This window comes from Podarcis tiliguerta (genome assembly GCF_965153285.1).
Source record: "Podarcis tiliguerta genome assembly, chromosome: 4".
NCBI classification, from domain to species: Eukaryota; Metazoa; Chordata; class Lepidosauria; order Squamata; family Lacertidae; genus Podarcis; species Podarcis tiliguerta.
In genome coordinates, this window is record NC_139537.1 from 100,874,550 (window position 1) to 100,887,761 (window position 13,212).

Below are 13,212 nucleotides of genomic sequence, written 5' to 3' on the forward strand. Positions count from 1 at the left end.
CCCTTTGTCTGTCACCTCTTTGTAGAATAGGGAGGCAATGTGCAAGTTAAGACTCAGTGAACAGTTGGTGCTGTCTTCTGTAGAGATACATATCAGTCTCAGATTTGCATTCTTACAGAGAAACAACAAACTAAACCCCATGAACTGTGTTAATTACTCTAAGCTTCATAAAATTATGAGTGAGAAAGCTAACAACAACAAAAAGAGTTATGCAATTTCACTGTGGGCCTCCCAAGCAGATCTTGTCAGTTTAATGTCTTTGTCACTCATATGATAATCCATGAATGGCATTTTTCTCCTAAGTGATATTTATTAAATGGAAAAAGCTCAAACATAGTGAAACAGCAGAGTGCTGTTTGCTTAAGCAATTCTGAATTGGTTAGTAGGTTACTGAAATGTAAATCTACCCAAATTGCATTCATGTAAACAATTTGCCATTGATTTACTTCTGGAAAGGCTGGCAACAACAACAACAACAACAACAACAACAACAACAACAACAGTTTTATTTAAGCTTTGAAAACAAGGAACAGAGGATACAAAGTAAACTTCAATGTACCAGCAAAACAGAAAGAGGAATAAAATCCCCACTACTCAAAGTGATTGCCCTGTTCTCGTCTTATCCCAAGGGATCTCCCTGCCCCCCAAGATTTTTATGAGTTTTTGGAGGATTCCATTTATGTTCCTTATTTATTGAATAAAACATTAACTGAAGGAGAAGGACTCCGTAATTAGAAAATATTGTAATGCCAGCTGAAGGTTATAGGGAACAGTTTGTTCTGTGATTATTCCATCCCCCCCCCCATCGAATGCTAAAAATGCAAAACCTTCTAACCCAGGCATGTCACAAGTCTGTTTTGGGGTTGGTTTAATCCAGCACCCCTGTGGAAGTTTAATCCTAACGAAAGCTCAACAACCACAATCTCAATTTTAAAGAAAGCTTTGGGGTAAAATCCTAAAAAAAGGTCAACTTTGGTCGGCCCTCACGGCCCTTCACTTCATCAAATCTGGCCCTCTTTGAAAAAAGTTTGGACACCACTGAAGCGCACCACATATGATAAAATGCACCACCTGGGTCACACCCACTCCAGCATTAGGACCTTATTTGCAGATTAATTTTATGGCGTATGTCGGGTGTGAGAGACCATCTATGAAGCATCTTTCTTTTCCCTTATCTTAGCCCAAATTGATCCATACCTCTTTCCATGCTTCCTGGTTAATTTTACAACCAATATTAGTTTCCCAGTGCTTCCAAATTACCCATCATTTCTTTGTATAAAGGATTATAAACTGTTGAGAGGATTGTGTTTTTGGTTTGTTTAGGCATATGTGATGCTTAGGACCAGGGAGGTCTGACAGCCTGGCCCTTCCCTGTCATATTTGAAGTGAAATTTATTACTTGATGAAGTTGTAGCTAACTAAGAAGAACAGTCCCCAGTTTATCTGAACCCCCATCATAGGTTTAACCCCTATATGCAAGTCTCTAAACAAACAAACAAACAAACAAACAAACAAACAAAAAAGCCTTTCTGCTTCCAGACTACAAAATCCAATGTGTCCTTTAAAAAAATAAAAATAAGAGAGTGGTGCAGAAACACGAACAGCAGGGAGCAGGAGCAGGAAGCCATTCCCTACCCTCAGGTTTGCTTGAGCACATGGGTTGCGAGAAGGCTCTCTAGCACCTTGGTGTGATGGGTCAAAGAAGATTTGTGTCTTGCCTCTCTCAAAAGGATCACATTCCATACTCAGGGGCCTTGAGATAAATTCTGCATCAATAACAATGTGCTTTTCAAGCTCAGAGCATCAAGATACCTCTTGAGGTTAGGTGGGTCCAGCCCTCCTTGAGCCACTTCTTGATGGCTGCTCTAAGCCTTGATGTTTGCTCGGTGGATATAGCTGTTTAAAAGGTGTGGTTTTTTGCAATTTCTGTAGGATTTTAATCTTTAACTTAATCTTTAATTACATAGTCATCACCTGAAATAAAAATGAGAATTTGGAAGTAATCAACGTTTTTACTGCTGCTATCGTGCCAAGCCATGCCAAATGGATCTGGTCCAGTTTCGTAGGTCCAATTTGAGATTTAAGTAGACATCCAAAATGTAGTTTTGAAAGTTTTAAGTTTTTTCTGTTCCATAACTCCCAGATGCTTTAAGACGTTGGGGCAGATTTTGAAGCCTAGCCCTTGCTTTAGTTGACTTGTAGGTTATGGGGTGTTCTTATGCAAAGCATTTCTGATTTAGTGCAGCGTATTTCTAATTCTGCCAGCCTCAGTAGCCTCTCAGAGATAACCTTGAGAGAATTCTCTATTACATTTTTATTCAGAGAAAATTTATGATCTTCTCTCCATAGTTTCTCCCACACCTCCATGCTTATGTTCTTCCCGAGTCCACCTTATCATATAATCTTTCATTTGTTCCTGTTCACAATCATACTTTAACAACAGGTGATAGAAATAATTGGTGTTTATCTTTCTTCATGAGTATGTTTTCAAATTCTGTTAGTTCTATCAGTACCACATTCTCCCTTATAAAATTTAATATTATATTTTGGACTTGTAAATATTCATACCAACGTATCTTAGCATTCCTCAATTCTTCTTTGACCACTGAAAATTGAATCATTGTTCCATTTTTAATCAGTTCTGTAACTGAATGAATCTCTCCCCCACCCCCAATATTTAAACCATAGTCCTGCTGGATTTCACCTATGGCTAGATGACGATGAGAGGCTTCTGGACTTACTAATAGTTTATAAGAATCCTATTTTTGTAAACAATTAGATGCCAGAAAATTATTCTTAGCTTTATTATTCTTAGTTTGATTAGTTGTGGTCCACCAAAGAACCTTATGTAATGGTTTCTTAACCATCTGTTTCATATTATATTTTACTATCCTTTCTGTTAAAGAATTAACACAACTAGCAATATAGTGCACTTTAACATTTGCTACTGACAAACCACCATTATCTTTCTCGTCATATAACACTTTGCCAGCTCCCTCCTCACTGCTGCCATCTCTGTGTCCCATGTGAGGGCCTAGGAGTGCTCATCTGAGTCATGACGGGAATAGTAATTAGGGATTCCTCTTTAATTTTATCCACTGTGGACATTCTTTGTAACAGTATAGGGTTTAATCTCCATGTAATTAATTTATCAGGCCTTTTGTAATTTTAGTATTGCATTGACAGGGACATGGTATGGAACCCTTAATAGACCAATATATGAGGGATGAGTATTTACAAGCCAGACAATAGAACTTGGCACATAGTTGGTACATGTTATCCTGGAGAAAAATGTAAAGCCCACCTTTGGATTAGCCTCCTTCCAAGCATCAACCAATTCTCCTTTTAGTAGCATATCACTCAAACGTAACCCTTCACAGTCATGTGTCCTTCAACTTTGGGCCTCTGACCCAGTTCATATCCTCCCATCAAAACCTTTCAGACACTGGACTGCATATTTAAAAAAAGAAAAAGAAAGAAATCATCTTTGTTTCAGCTATGCAAGGAACCATTTGTGATTCTGACATCCCAAATTATTCCTTTAATGAACTATCTGCCTCCTATCACCTTAGAAGTGTCAGTTGCATTTTTTGGGGCCAGCTCACAGTCCCTCAGACACTGTTGATGGTCGGACTATAGTTTGAAAAAAAAATTAAACGAATTCCCATGCACACTGCACATATGATATTTTATATCACAAACATCATTGCTATAGGGATGGACTGAACAGGAGGAAATGGTGTTTTCAAGGGAGGGATAGCTACATGGGCATAGCCAGGATTCATGGAAGGGAGGGCAGGCTTCATGTTGGGGGGGGCAGGACCTCAGTTAAATATTTTGATTGATTTACTTGATTTAGGTGGGGGGGGCAGCTGCCCACAGATAGGTGCTGGGAGGGAATCTGCTGCCACCACCACAAACTCCCGCCCCCTCACCTGCAGGGCGGGATGGCGCTCCTTGCTCCTAGAGTTGCCCACGGCAGGGGTGGCAGTGGTAGTGCTGTCTATAATAATAGGCCAGAAGGAGCCTGAGTTTCACTTTCTGTCTCTCTCTTCATCTGGTGTGGTGTTCTGTACATAGTATGTTTAAGTGTTAAGGCTTTAGTCCTACTGTAAGTTTAAGTTAACTCTGCTGCAGCTGGATTTCTTATGGACTGTGCCAATCCTGAAAATGTATCGGAGTTGTGACTGATATGCTCCTTTGCCTTCAGTAGTACTAAAGCTCTGCTAGGTAAAGGTAAAGGGACCCCTGACCATTAGGTCCAGTCGTGACCGACTCTGGGGTTGTGGCGCTCATCTCGCTTTATTGGCCGAGGGAGCCGGCGTACAGCTTCCGGGTCATGTGGCCAGCATGACTAAGCCACTTCTGGCGAACCAGAGCAGCACACGGAAACGCCGTTTACCTTCCCGCTGGAGCGGTATCTATTTATCTTCTTGCACTTTGAACTGCTAGGTTGGCAGGAGCAGGGACTGAGCAACGGGAACTCACCCCGTTGCGGGGATTCGAACCGCCGACCTTCTGATTGGCAAGTCCTAGTCTAGATGAATCTAATTGCCTCTTAATCTATTTTTTGGAAATCCTGCAACATGTTTATGTTTTTACTCTGCTAACTATACATTGGAGTCTGCTCTGGTTCAATACTGAGCAGAATTCATGACAAGATGAACCAAGAGCTATAAAGTATCTGAGTATTTCAGGCACCCACAATGTGGGGCAGAACCTGGCATGCCTGCTCCCCCATAACATATAACTTCTTGCTTTCCTTACCACCATTTTTTTTTTTTTACTGTATGCAGAGGACAGCTCCACTTGCAGCCTAGACTCAAGACAGAGCTAGCATGAACAGTAGCTGTCTTAACCCTGGATATATGTAATTTCAACCCATAATGTTGCAGAGCCATTATATTCAAGTACTGAACATTTCACTGTGCTTTTCAACTGAGTTCTCCCCGTGCTGAAGATGGAGAGACTGTCTCTAATCACACAGGTCATCAGGTTGATTTCTCCCTCCATTGATGCTGGATTCATCTGTAGCTGTATTCTCCCTACCAGTTGTGAATCCAGGCTTGTCAAGGGCTTGCATGCTTCTGGGTGTGTGGTTGCTGTAAGTGTGGTGCTGAAAAACGGGAATAGACTTTCCCTCATTCAGTGATGCTCTTGCTCTTTGCATAGCTGCTTCTTTTACAGGCTATCTAGAGAATATTTTCCCCTGGGACGTGGGCCTTGTGTAGGGTCTGGTGCAAGTGCTCAGTGTGTCTCTTTCAGGAACATATCCTTAAGCCACTTCACCAGGAAGGCAGGTAAGTCCTGGCTCCCTGAAGATTCAGGAACACACAAACCTTGGGATCCTCAGAATTCAGACAGTTTCTATCCTCCTAGTCTAACATGCAGAACTGGAGCTCTAGTGTAATTTTCCTGCAGACCTTGATCCCGACACAGTGTCTCGTCCCCCATTTTAGAGCTGTATCCACTGTTTTGTTAACGTTACCCAGTTTAATAGACGTTTCTTTTGTTTCCCTCTTGAGGGGATTTATTGATTCGGTCCATTCCTCTGACAACTCCTTTTAAGAGTTCTCCAGAAGCCGACCTCCTCTTTGCCAAACTCAACCTCTGCTCCAAGGCCACAGGATTTGAAATACACCCTCGTTTTTTCATCTTGATCCTTGGCATTCCTGGTGCATTTCTTTTCAGTTTTGTTAGATTATGAATCATAGAATCATAGAGTTGGAAGAGACCACAAGGGCCATCGAGTCCAACCCCCTGCCAAGCAGGAAACACCATCAGAGCACTCCTGACATATGGTTGTCAAGCCTCTGCTTAAAGACCTCCAAAGAAGGAGACTCCACCACAGTCCTTGGCAGCAAATTCCACTGTCAAACAGCTCTTACTGTCAGGAAGTTCTTCCGAATGTTTAGGTGGAATCTTCTTTCTTGTAGTTTGGATCCATTGCTCCGTGTCTGCTTCTCTGGAGCAGCAGAAAACAACCTTTCTCCCTCCTCTATGTGACATCCTTTTATATATTTGAACATGGCTATCATATCACCCCTTAACCTCCTCTTCTCCAGGCTAAACATGCCCAGCTCCCTTAGCCGTTCCTCATAAGGCATCGTTTCCAGGCCTTTGACCATTTTGGTTGCCCTCCTCTGGACATGTTCCAGTTTGTCAGTGTCCTTCTTGAACTGTGGTGCCCAGAACTGGACACAGTACTCCAGGTGAGGTCTGACCAGAGCAGAATACAGTGGCACTATTACTTCCCTTGATCTAGATGCTATACTCCTATTGATGCAGCCCAGAATTGCATTGGCTTTTTTAGCTGCCGCGTCACACTGTTGGCTCATGTCAAGTTTGTGGTCAACCAAGACTCCTAGATCCTTTTCACATGTACTGCTCTCAAGCCAGGTGTCACCCATCTTGTATTTGTGCCTCTCATTTTTTTTGCCCAAGTGCAATACTTTACATTTCTCCCTGTTAAAATTCATCTTGTTTGTTTTGGCCCAGTTCTCTAATCTGTCAAGGTCGTTTTGAAGTGTGATCCTGTCCTCTGGGGTGTTAGCCACCCCTCCCAGTTTGGTGTCATCTGCAAATTTGATCAGGATGCCCTTGAGTCCATCATCCAAGTCGTTGATAAAGATGTTGAATAAGACCGGGCCCAAGACAGAACCCTGTGGCACCCCACTAGTCACTCTTCTCCAGGATGAAGAGGAACCATTGATGAGCACCCTTTGGGTCCGGTCAGTCAGCCAGTTACAAATCCACTGAGTGGTAGCATAGTCAAGACCGCATTTTACCAGCTTCTTTACAAGAATATCATGGGGCACCTTGTCAAATGCCTTGCTGAAATCAAGGTAGGCTACATCCACTGCGTTCCCTTCATCTACCAGGCTTGTAATTCTGTCAAAAAATGAGATCAGGTTCGTCTGACATGACTTATTTTTCAGAAATCCATGCTGACTATTGGTGATCACAGCATTCCTTTCTAGGTGCTCACAGATTGTTTGCTTAATGATCTGCTCCAGAATCTTCCCTGGTATTGATGTCAGACTGACTGGGCGGTAATTATTTGGGTCCTCTCTTTTCCCCTTTTTGAAAATAGGGACAACATTTGCCCTCCTCCAGTCTGCTGGGACTTCGCCTGTTCTCCAGGAATTCTCAAAGATGATTGCCAGTGGTTCTGAGATCACATCTGCCAGTTCTTTTAATACTCTTGGATGCAGTTCATCTGGCCCTGGAGACTTGAATACATCTAAACTAGCCAAGTATTCTTGTACTATCTCCTTAGTTATTCTGGGCTGTGTTTTCTCTGCTGAATCATTTGCTCCAAATTCTTCAGGTCGGGCATTGTTTTCTTTATCGGAGAAGACTGAGGCAAAGAAGGCATTGAGGAGTTCAGCCCTTTCTGTGTCCCCTGTTTGCATTTCACCATCTTCTCCTCTGAGTGGCCCCACTGTTTCTTTGTTCTTCCTTTTGCTACGAACATACCCATAAAAGCCTTTTTTGTTGCTTTTAACCTCTCTAGCAAGCCTGAGTTCATTCTGTGCTTTAGCTTTTCTGACTTTGTGTCTACACATGCTGGCTATTTGTTTGAATTCCTCTTTGGTGGTTTCCCCCCTTTTCCATTTTTTGTACGCATCCTTTTTAAATCTTAACTCAGTTAAAAGTTCTTTAGATAGCCACCCTGGCTTCTTTAGGCACCTTCCATGTTTCCGTCTCATTGGTATTGCCTGAAGTTGTGCTTTTACTATCTCCCTCTTAACAAACTCCCAGCCATCATGAACTCCCTTTCCTTTTAGTATTACTGTCCATGGGATCTCACCCAGCACTTCCCTAAGTTTTATGAAGTCGGCTTTCTTAAAGTCAAGAAATTGAGTCCTAGTATGCTTGGCTGCTCCTTTCCGTTGTATAGTAAACTTCAGAAGAGCATGATCACTTGCGCCTAATGATCCTTCCACTTCTACCCCATTAACCAGGTCATCAACATTGGTTAGGACCAGATCTAAAATGGCTGCTCCTCTTGTTGCTTCTCCCACTTTCTGGACAATGAAGTTGTCTGCAAGGCCAGTGAGGAATCTGTTTGACCTTATGCTCTTGGCTGAGTTTGACATCCAACAAATATCTGGGTAATTGAAGTCCCCCATTACTACTATCTCCCTTCCTTTTGCATGCTTGGCCATCTGTTCCAGGAAGGCATCATCTATGTCCTCCGTTTGGCTTGGGGATCTATAATAAACTCCCACAATGAGGTCACTGTTATTCTTCTCTCCCTTAATTTTGACCCAAATGCTCTCACTTTGGCTTTGAGGTTCTAAATCTTGGATCTCTTCACAGGTATACACATCCCTGACATATAACGCCACTCCTCCTCCTTTCTTGTCTGGTCTGTTTCTCTGAAATAGATTGTATCCCTCCATTTTTACATTCCAATCGTGGGACTTATCCCACTAGGTTTCAGTGATGCCTATTATGTCATATTTAGTTTGCTGTACCAAGAGCTCAAGCTCATCTTGTTTATTTCCCATGCTTTGTGCATTAGTGTACAGACATTGAAGTCCATTAGTCATTCCCCCGTGTCTCTTATTTAAGGATTTTTTCCTCCCACCACTAGGTCTGCTTGCTGTTTGCTCCATTTGGTCTATGACATTTGGATGATCATCTTCATCAATTGATAGACTCCTACCTTCAGGAGCACTGTCTCCCTCCCCCACATTAGTCAGTTTAAAGCCCTCCTGATGAGGTTTCTGAGTTTTTTGGCAAAAACATTCCTCCCAACCGTTGTGAGGTGCAGCCCATTGCTTGCCAGAAGTCCATCTTCAAGAAACTGCAGTCCGTGATCTAAGAATCCAAACCGTTCCTGTTTACACCATTTGCGAAGCCAGCTGTTTACTTCCACTATTTTCCCCTCTCTCCCTGGGCCACGTCGTTCAACTGGGAGGACAGATGAGATGACGATTTGTGCATTTAATTGCTTCAATTTCCTGCCCAGAGCCTCGTAGTCTCTTTTGATCTTCTGGAGGCTATTGCTTGCAGTGTCATTGGTTCCCACATGAACCAAGAGGAAGGGGTATTTGTCAGTGGGTTTTATGATTCCTGGCAGTCGTTCAGTTACATCTTGGATCTTAGGCCCAGGGAGACAGCACACTTCCCGAGACATCTTGTAAGGCCCACAGATCACTGCTTCTGTTCCCCTCAGTAGGGAATCCCCTATCACCACTACACGCCTCCTCTTAGGTTTGGTCGGGGTTCTTCCGTGAGCGGTCCGTTCCAAGGTTGCCTGCACATTCCCTGAGGGCTGACTTTGCTGCTCATCTTCATATACGTGATCGACTGTAATGAGGGAGAGATCCTCAAATGGAGTCTGCTCTTCGTCTTGCATGCTAGGGGAGAGGACCTCAAAGCGATTGTGTATTTCTAAACAATCAGAGCGAACCCTGGGCCTCCTACTTCTTTGAGTCACGTTTCTCCACATATCGGGCTCCTGCGTTGGTGAACTAGCCTCCTTCCCAGGGGAGTCTCCTGTCTCCTCCTTGGTGGAGACGGTGTGCTCTGCTGCTTCCAAGAAGAGTTCCAGCTGTCTAATTCTTTGGAGTGTAGCTACACGTTCCTCCAGTTGCTGGACTTTGTCTTTTAGGAGGGCAATCAACATGCAATTGCTGCATGTAAAGCTGCCTGCAACCTTTGGCAAGATGGCAAGCATTGCGCAGGAACTGCAGGCGACTGCAGCTGTTCCCTCCCCCTCCATCTTGAGAACGTGTCGTTGGGGGTGGCTACAGCGGTCCTGCATCATATAAAGTGTGAAGACAGGACTAATAACTCCCCCCAAAAAAACCTAGGTCTCCCCCAACAAACGTTTGAGACTAGCTCCCCTGAATTTAAAAGATGGATCAAACTGCGCGCGCCACTAGGCGCGCGCTGCTGGCCTGCAAGGTCTGATAAGCTCCTCCCACAGCTAATCACCTGCCTCAACAGAAACCCTGCCCCCTCTGACCTTTGCACAGGGAGAGCAGCTAATCAGCCACAAAGAATCACACACACAAGAAAACCCTTTGGTGATGACATCACCATTGTTCATTTCTTAGCACAGAAAAGGGTTTTGAATTCTCCCAGAACAGTTACACTAGTTGGAGGAAAGACATTTCTTTCCTCTGCAACCACACACAACAAGTCTTCCAAGGGAGCTTAAGGAAGAGGTATGTACTAGGTTTGTACATTTTCTGCTTTAAATTCCTCTTCATGTTATTCCCTTCCAGACTTGTTAAAATGACTGGAATTGGTTTTACATACAGCAAAAAGTTGTCGCCTTCCCCTCCAAAAAAGGCCAATAGAAACTTTCACATAGGTAAACAACTCAATCTTTCTAGAATACATCTCTTGCAATCTGAGGTAAGTCCTTCCAAAGCACAGGTGTAAAAGAGGCCTGCAAGGAGAAAATTGACTATAAAGGGCACCTCCCATATCTAACTGGGGGGCGGGGATGGGAGACTTGGGCCAGAATCAGTTCTGGCCTTCTGAAAAGAAGTTGGATATTTATAGAGCTGCCTGCAAAGATGTGGGATGGCACCCTGCCCCATTCCTCCTCACTTTGGGCACTGAACATAGGGACGTAAGAATTTCCAGCATCTAGTGTTCAGAAGCTCTACTGCCTTCAACCATGGAGGCAGAGTCTCATGCCTTTCTTGACACCTTCTCCATTCATTTGTCTGCTCCTCTTTTAAAGTCATCTAAGTTGGTGACCATCACTACCTCCAGTGGGAGTGAGTTCCATAGTTTAACTAGGTGCTGTGTCACCCTCCAAGCGTCTCTGTTTTTCAGGGATGACCCCAGATTTAGAGAAGCCGCCTGGTTTCTGATCTGATGCCAGAACATCCTGCTTTTCCTTAGGACATACCTATTTTCATTGGGGAAATGTTGGATGGTATGCTGTGTAAAAAGTACTTTCTTTTATCAGTCCTGACGCTTTCACAAGTCAGCTTCACTGGATGTCACTGCGTTCTGGTCTTATGAGGGGGGTTGGGACTTTTCTCTATCCACTCTTTCTATGCCAGGGATAATTTTGTAAACTTTTGTAGTGCTGCCTCTTACACACTTGTTCTCTAAACTAAGTCCTGATAGGAAAGTTGTTCCATCGCTTGACCATTTTGGTTGCCCTTGTCTGAACCTTTTCCAACTCTGCTATATGCATTTTGAGGTGAGGTGACCAGAACTGGACTTAGCTGCAGATCCTCTGCATGGATCCCTGTAAGGTAAGTTTTCATATCCTAACGCTTAAGCAAACCATATGTTTCATGTGTTTACCAGGTTGTGGTAAGAGAAGTGATCCTGTTTTCTGTGGGCTCCAAGGACTATGCTAGCATTATAAACACTGAATGAGTTGTCTCTAGAAAGAAAATATTTTTAAACACTACTTTTACTTCCAGAGGAGTACATATTACACGAGAAGCATAGTATGCAATTATATACAGTAATCAGATAACCTAACACTTTCCTAAAGAGACCGTCAGAACAAAACACACAGAGATATATTTAGAAGAACAATTAGGATACATCTTGATACATACCAATGCTGTTATCAAAGAGTGAAGAAGTTCTGTAACACAATCTCTCTCTCTATAAATTTTTATACTACTTAATGTTGCATTTGTACATGAGATCTTAGCTTTTCTCAATTTTATCAAAGTCTCAGTCTTGACTTGAGAATTTTTATTCTCCAGTCCTTTTCTTGTTTTCATCTTCTAAGCAAGATTTTATTAGATGTTTTATCTGATTAGGTGGACAAAAATTCAGTATTTTTTACACCTCTATAGTGAAAGGCTAGCAGGTCAGAGGTCAAGGCAGTGAAAGGGTAGAGACACTTACTGGAATAATGAATAAGGCCCTGACAGATCAGAATTCAGCTACCAGATTATGCACACCTCTGGATTTTACAAGGCAGTTTTGGTTCAAAAAAGTGTACCATTTCAGGGGCAATCCATTGCAAAACATATAAAAATGTGTATTGGGGGAATGGGCATAAAATGTATATAAGATGTGTACAAAATCCATAAATTTACATGTGAATTTATTTGTGAATTTTTATTTTAATCTGCAAAAGATGAGATGGAACAGGCCTATAATGGAGCATATAACCAGAACTATACTGTTGTAGATGGCAGGTGAAGCTCAAATAACTGAATGTTCCCATGCATACACAGACAAAAACAACAAAAACATTTTCCTGCCACTTTCCCCCACGAAAACATGATCTTCACTGCTGAATCAGAGCAGATGTCAATAGAGGTTTCCACAGATTGACATTTGATCTGCATGGGTTTTTCTGGGGAAAGTGGTGGGGCAAACCCCAAACTGTTCAGATCTGGGCTTGCTAGGGATGGAACAAGTCCTGAGGCACAGGTTTACTACATCTCCTTCTTCTCAGTAAGACCATAGCTCGGAAAAAGTGGGGGAGATATGTCCTGTAGAAAAGATACCCTGGAAAGGCTGCTTGCTGTTTACCCTACATCAGTATAAGTCCCTTCATTCTGCAACCTGCTCTTCATTTTCATATCTGAAGAGCAGCAACACTAAGAAGAAATGAGAAGAGATTGGTTGTTCCTGTGCTGCTGACTCCCTGGCCAGAAATACTCTACAGAGGGGTTTCTCCCTGCTGGCTTGGGAGGACTGAAGTTTGGTTTCCTAGCTAACTGGTATGATCATGCATACTGTAGAGACTTTAAGGGCTCTGGTTCAAATCCTGAAGTGCCCCCAAACACTTCAGATGTCTTCTAGGTTGCATAGTTACTTATCTCCTTGCTTCAGGAGTCACACAAGCATCAGTTCTTCTGTTTCTTGTGTGTACCACGCATGCTGATTTTGCTGAATAAATCCATTAACAACTGTGGAAAATATTTCTTGGTGTTGAATAATCAATTGAAACATTCCTTTCCTCTTCCATCACCAACAAGTGGCCCAATAAATGTTGCCCTCCTGCCTTTTTTTATCTTTTAAATATCTTCTTCCCCAGTAGGGGACAGGCTTTGTCTTCAGACTGATGTTCCACCACTCACAAAATCACAGATATGACTGGCTAAACTCAACCCATTGGAAATCTATACTTTATGTCAGACCTGTCTAAGAGACAAATCTAATCCTTTTGGCTAAAGAAAGAAAGAAAGGAGCTTACGGCAGTGTGTTGCTTTTAGTTTACTGATATTTGGGAGAAAGGTTTGGAATGGCAATGGA